Source organism: Chinchilla lanigera, unplaced genomic scaffold (assembly GCF_000276665.1).
Source record: "Chinchilla lanigera isolate Chin_1 unplaced genomic scaffold, ChiLan1.0 scaffold00071, whole genome shotgun sequence".
NCBI lineage: Eukaryota > Metazoa > Chordata > Mammalia > Rodentia > Chinchillidae > Chinchilla > Chinchilla lanigera.
Window position 1 is genome coordinate 10,529,808 of NW_004955472.1, and position 7,231 is coordinate 10,537,038.

The window sequence follows — 7,231 nt, forward strand, 5'->3', positions numbered from 1 at the left end:
TTCTGATCATTCTTGTTTTGAAGTTAGCATTGTCTGCAAACAGAATAACTACCCTCACTTTTTTCTGAGTTCCTGTCTCATGGAAGATTATTTTCCATCCTTGACTTTCAGTCTATGAATTTCCATTTGAGTTAAATGTTTTTCTTGTATACAGCATATTGTTGGATTTTGTTTCTTGATCCACTCTGCCATTCTGCTTCTTTTGATTGGTGAATTGAGACTATTTACATTAATGGTTATAACTGAAATGTGTTGGCTTATCTTTGTCATGTTATTTACCTGTTGTTAGTTTCCTATTTTTACTCTCTGTTTAATTGCTTGCTGTATGAGGTGGTCCCTTTCTATTGTTGTTCTTGAAGTTGTGGGCATTTTTATCCCTTTCTAGAATATCTCTTAATACTTTTTTGTAGGGTTGGTTTTGCACTTGTGAAGTTGTTCAGTTGTTCTGATTTATAGAAATATTTTATTTCTCCATTAAATTTTAAAGATAGTTTTGCAAGATACATCAATCTGGGTTGGAGATTGTTCTGTTTTAGAACGTGGGATACTTCACTACAAGCTCTTCTTGATTTAATGGCTTGTGCTGAGAAATCTGCTGTGATTCTGCTAGTCTTTCCTTTATAGGTGATCTTTTCTTTTTTCTAATGGCTTTTAATACTTTGTTCTTTTGCTGGATACTTGGGATCTAGAGTATTATATATCTGAGTGTAGTTTTATGTTGGTTATGGCTAGTTGGGGTTCTATATACCTCATTTCCTGTATGTCAGATTCTTTTTCCATGCTTAGGAAATTTTATGCTATTACTTCTGCAAATATTCTTTTTATGTCATTTGTGTTGACTACTGCTATTTCATTGACACATTAATCTTACACTGTTTCTCTTTTCATTGTCTTATAGTTGTTGAGTTGATATTTCATGGTGCTTTGTTGTTTTTAAGAGATCCTTCTTTTCGTGATTGTTGGCTGCAATGCTGTCTTCAAGATCTGACAGTCTATCTTCAGCTTCATTCAAGTGGTTTTGCCAGCTTTCAATAGCAGTTTTGATTTCTTGGATATCTTTTTGAATCTGTTCCATGCATTCTAATTCTTGCCTGTATTGTTCATTTAACATTTCCATCATTTTCCTGTGCTCAACTCTTTTTTTATATGTGTCTTCTTTAGATTTGCTGAGCAGTTCTTTCATTATTGATGTCACTTCTCTTTTTATCTGGGAGATTATTTCTCATCTGATTTCTTCTATGGCCTGATGGAGTTGTTTCTTTACTTCAGTCGTGATCATTCCAGAGATTTCAGTTATATGACTTCCAAGTTCTCCTATGTCAATGTCTCTTGGACTTATGGGTGAGATTGAGTTCCGAGATTGCATTTTGCTCCTATGTCTTGTCATTATGGATGTCAGAGGGAAAGTGCTGAGCCTCACACTTCCCAGGCAGCTCACTGAATGTCTCTAGGGACCCTAGCTTTCCTGGGTGTCAGTCTTATCCCAAGATGGTAGAGGGCAATGGACCACTCGGTCCAGGAAATCTAGGCAGTTGGTGGGGCACACGGCTCAGACCACAACTGCAATGGGCAGGGGATGCTGGCCTTTGGAACCAGGGTCTCCAGGCCATTGATGGAAAACAGGCGGGCATCAGCCAGTTGTGGTCAGACAGGGGCCACCGCCCCGGATCTACCAGCAGCTGGTCGAGGGAGCTCGGGCCTCACCCGCCAACCAAGAGGTCCACAGATCTCAGGCTCTATTTATTATCTTTTTGAAGCAGGGTTTTACTGTGCAGTTTAGGCTGGCCCTAAAATCACTCGATAGCCCAAGTTTGCCTTAAACTTGCAGCAATTCTCCTGCCTCAGCCTCCAAAGTGTTGGGATTACAGGAATGCACCACCACATCCAGCTTTTGACATATAATATATAAAAAATTTCTATCATTTAATTTTTTAAAAAGTAAAGAAGCAGACATTTAGAAAAAACATGGAGACACTTCATAGAAAAGGAAAACCAAACGATCTTTAAATGAAGAAAGTATTTTACTCTTATAATAACAGAAATGCAAATTATAATGACAAATTATTTTTATTTTTCAGGAAATTTGATTATCCATTTTATTCCATTGTCTTATATATTAGAAAATAGGCATTTTCATAACTTTTGGTAGGAGTGTAAATTTATAGATGCTATCACAATGTTGAAAGTATCAATCATTTTATCCAGTAATTCCATTTCTGGGCATTTTTCCTGCAAATATTCTTGCACAAATGAAAAATGAATTATACAGGAGGAAATATGGAATTGTTTATAATAGTAAAATATGGAGAAAATCTTAAGTGTCTGTCAGTAAGCAATCAACTAAATAAATATTACAGAATTTAAAATTGAGATTTCTACCAAGACATATGTAAAGTCCCAAAGACAAATGTTACATGTGGAGTTTACAAAACATATTTTAAAAATCACTATATCAAAATTAAAAACTGTAATACATCAAAGAACATAATTAGTAGAGTGAAAAAGCATCCTACAGGATGGGAGAAAATATTTAAAAACTATGTATCAGAAAAAGAGCCAATATCTAGAATATATATATATATATATATATATAATTCCTACAACAGAAAATAAAATAACCTCATTTAAAAATAAGCAGAGAATTTGAGTAGATAACTTTTAACTAGATGGATCACTTGTAACTAAACCAACTACTTTATTTCTAGAATCTGTGCTTCAAAATGCTGACCTACACTGCTTCCTCATTACCTACACAGAGCCAATTTAAGGATGAATAGACATTGTCACTAGTCAAGGCTATGAAAACAGCTCCATGTACAGACAGAGCAGAGGATTTTTCTAAAGCAAATTCCTTGGAGAGTGCTGCACTGAAGTGAAGCAAGAAGAATACTGCTCCTTCCTTCAGTCTAAGGAAGAAGTAAAACAAATGCAGAACTGAAGGGATGATCTTTACTATGAATAATCCTACTTATATTCATGAGGAAAATTTTGTGCTAACTTGTTTTCATCTCTCTTGGATATAGCATTAGCAGCAGAAAAATGGATTAGTCGTTGTGTGGGCCCAGAGACTGGGGTGAGAGAAAGGAAGCATGATTGCTGATGTATATTTCTATCAAGTGATTAAAATGCTCTAGATTCTGATAGCTGGACATTCTCAGAACATACTAAAATCTATTTAATTATATAATTTTAGTAGATGAATTCTATGCTATATGAATTATATCCCAATAAGGCAGTTATTTAAAATTTTAAGATATCCCAAACACAGTAATTAAGATAAATAATAGTTTAATGCAAGATTATGAAAATCTAAAATAATGTAAAAACAATCCATGTTGAGCAAAATATCAAAATATAAATAAAGGCAGCTATTGTTGTTTGTTTACTTCATGGCCTCCCTGTACTGTGCCATGAAAGAGTCATTTGAAATAGCTCAGTCGTGTGCTGTTCCTACCGGGCACGTGTACTGTGGTGACAAAGACATGTGAACCAATTAGACAGCAGTGTACCTTTATGTACAGTCATTTCATGTGCATGTTTCGGAGTGGGGGGAGTTTTCACCTTCTTTCCACTTAGTTCCAAATATGGAAGTTTATTTTGATAAGTGCATGTAGAAGCACAGTTTCCTTTTTCCCCACCTCAGGCGCTGAGCAAGGTACTAGGAGGGAGTATTCATTAGGAACAAAGAGAGAGCTTCAGATTGTTCTCTGCAGAGGACCCACTACCTGGGAGCTGAGAAGTTTGGAGGGTGGAAAGTGGCTAACAAAAAAGAGTTTTGTGATGAGAGTGGCTCATAGTCCAGACTGGCTGCGTGTGTGTGTGTGTGTGTGTATGTGTGTGAGAGAGAGGGAGGGAGAGAGAGGGAATCTTTTAAAAATATTTTTTGAGATTTTCACTAAAAATTGATAACATTCATTACCACTAAAGAGAGGATCTATGTGAGCGGCAGACAAATGTTACTTTTCACTCTATACACATTTGTATCTTTAGGATTTTTTTACTGTGTACTGCTCATTCAAAAATAAGGCAGTCAGTTAGTTTTTCAAAATGGGCTCTGATTTACATACAAAAACGACCCAAAGATGACACATATAAGAAAAGATACACAGATCAAAGTTATTAAAAAAAAGAAGCCCAAGAAATAGGAATCTACGGACAGTGTGACGAGTTTCCCATTATCAACCTCCAAGTCGAACAGCTCCCATCCCAGCTTTACTGTTGGTGTGCCCGAGTCGGTATTTCTGGCCTGACTGTGTGCTGAAGGAAAAAGGGGAAATAAAGATAAAAATACCAGTTACAGAGAAATGGGAGATATAAATATTACATTTATAATTTAAAGAGGCTAAGCCGGTAACAACTCGGAGTAAAAGCAAAATGGTCCCTAACTAAAACCCGGATTAGACAGACTCACGTGCCAGGTCAGAGGCGATGTTACCTCCAGAGCAACCACTGTGTCTCCTCGGTGACTAAGAGAGTTAAGGAATCAAGTACTGGTGGATCTCTTCAATAATGCAACAGAGTTCCTTAGAGAATGTATTATTTCTTTGTGTTTGTTGTTCGGTTCGGTTTGGTTTGGTTTGGGCTTTTTAGGAGTTGATTTAAGCACTTATGGAGGCTCAAAAGTACCATGATCTTCCATCAGAACATACTAAAATCCTAAACATACTAAAACATACTTGAGTAAGCTAAGTACCCAAGAAAGCCAAGGGTACAGTTTCATCTGAGTCCAAAAGCCTGAGAGTGCAAAAAGCCAATGGCCTTAATCCAAAGGCAGGAGATGACCGATATTCCAGCCCCTACAGGCAGAGTGAGAGTCCCTTCCCGTCCCTTTGGTTGTACTCAGACCTTAATGGATTGGATAATGCCCACCCATAGTGAAGATAGTGATTTGCTTTAATCAGTCTATTGATTCAATTTTCTTTTCTTTTTTGGTTTGTGTGTCTGTGTGTGTGTGTGTGATTTACAAGAGACTAAGTCTAGGGCCTTCACGCTGAGCTACATATCCAGCCCTCTTTTATTTTTATTTTGGATGAGCTCTTGATAAATCACTAAATGGCCCAGACTGGGCTTGAGTTTGCAATCCTCCTGCCTCAGAGTTCTGGGATTACAGGCCTGTGTCACCATGCCTGCCTAGTCTATTGATTTAGATGCTAATCTTATCTGTAAACATTCTCACAGGAACACCCAGAAATAATGTTCAGCCAAACATCAGGGCACTCTGTGATCCAGTCAAGTGGACACGTGGAACTGACCATTATATGTAGGAAAGGTACTGTCAGGAGTAGGCAACTCAGCGTTGTCTTTCTCCTGACTGAGGTGTAGTAGAAAAAGTAACCAGAGAGAAGGGACTGGAACAAACAAAGTAAAAAACCATGTGACTCTCTCTTTGAGGGAAGTAAGGTCTACACTCAGAACTAAAAAGCACACTCTAATTCCAAGTATACCCTCAATGGAAGTGAGCTACAATGCCACTGCCCAGGTAGGTGCATTGAACCCTGATTAAAAAAATAAACAAACAAACAAACAAACTTAGAAAGGGCAAAGTGATAGCAAAGCTCAAATGTTCACACATTCCTTTTTCTCCCACTTTACCTTCCTAATCCAGGAAAATAAAGTTAAAACATCTAATTTCCAACCCTCAAACTATACCTAGGGGAATTAAAATGGTCCTAGTTAAGATGACAGGGTGTCAAAATGTTCCCCTCTTTTCAAGAAAATAAATGCATGTCTTAGCAGATCGTCAGGCATAAGTAAGACAGAAGGAAACAACATGACAACTAAGCAAATAAATTTGGAAGGAGAAAAAATGTTTAGAAAAAACTAGCTTTAACCAATCTTAGAAAAAATATACTAAAAAATACTACAACAAAGTGAATTTCTCTGTGTTTTGCTTTTTAACTTGATAAAACAAGAATTCACGGGGCTGGGGATTTAGCTCAGCGGCAAAGCGCCTGCCTGGCAAGCGCAAGGTCATGAGTTCGGTTCCTGGTACTGGAGGAAAAAAAAAAAAAACAAGAATTCACAGGTGAGTTAAGACACTGAAGGTTAGAGGCAAGTGTGGGTTCAATCTCCAGCACTGCCAAAGCAAAAACAAAACAAACAAAACCTGGAAGAATGGAGGAATTATAAGCCCAAGAAAATTAGAATGGACAGAATACGGTATCATTAGAGAGCTGATGATAAACTTCAGATTCAAGAAACATCTGAGATAATCAGAGTAAATACAATTGGAAAAAGAAAAAACTACACAACCAAAAGGTTCAGGGAACTGATGAACTGACACATTTTGTGTAATATAGCAATATCTGTTAGGTTGATAATACACAGAAATACAGCAACATATGCAAATATGTATATATTTTCCAATAAAATTTTCTCTGACATGAATTGAAAGTTTAATCTGCAGATTGAAAAGTAACATATATTCCAAAGTAATTTTATTGCAATCACTCTGCTCTGACATAAACGCTTGGTTGACTTCGGATTATTCCAAAGTAATGGAGGTCACTGAAAATAAGATGTATTGAATGAAAAGAAAGAAAATCCAAAATTGTAAACCTCCAAAATATACAAAGTAATCATTTATACAAGGTATGCAACTATAATAGTACAACAGATAAATGTGTTCAACCATGAAAAAGTCTGAGGAATACACACCTGTGCATTCTTCTTCACTAAAAGCAAACCAAACTAAAACAGAAACAGACATTACATACTGGAGAGTAAAATTCAACTACTAAAACATGAGTGGAAAATAAGCAAAAAAATCATGAATATTGAATCAGTTTTAAATATATCTAATAATTAAGAAACAATGTAAATGTATAAATGTTGGCAGTATATAGATAATATCATAAGTACCAAAATCAAGGTAGGAGAATGGAAAAGGGGGCAGCTTGTGCTCATTATTCAGACCAGAGAAACAGGTGAAGAAACCCTCTATAGAATTATGTGGATCCTAACATGATTTTAAATTTTTAGTAATCTTTTCTTAACTTTAGAGGTGTCTATCAAGATATAATATTTGCTGTTCTGAATACAACATTTACTTGAAGTTTAGGAATCTATTCAAATTCCTTTCAGCTTCATTGGACTTCTTCTTACTTTAATACTTATTTATAAAAACACCATACCTTATACGTTAATAATGATATAAATGGATTTGGGGTGATTTTTTAAAACCCCTTTTACTGTTCTGCATGGCTTGAACTCATTATAATGAGCAAGTCTT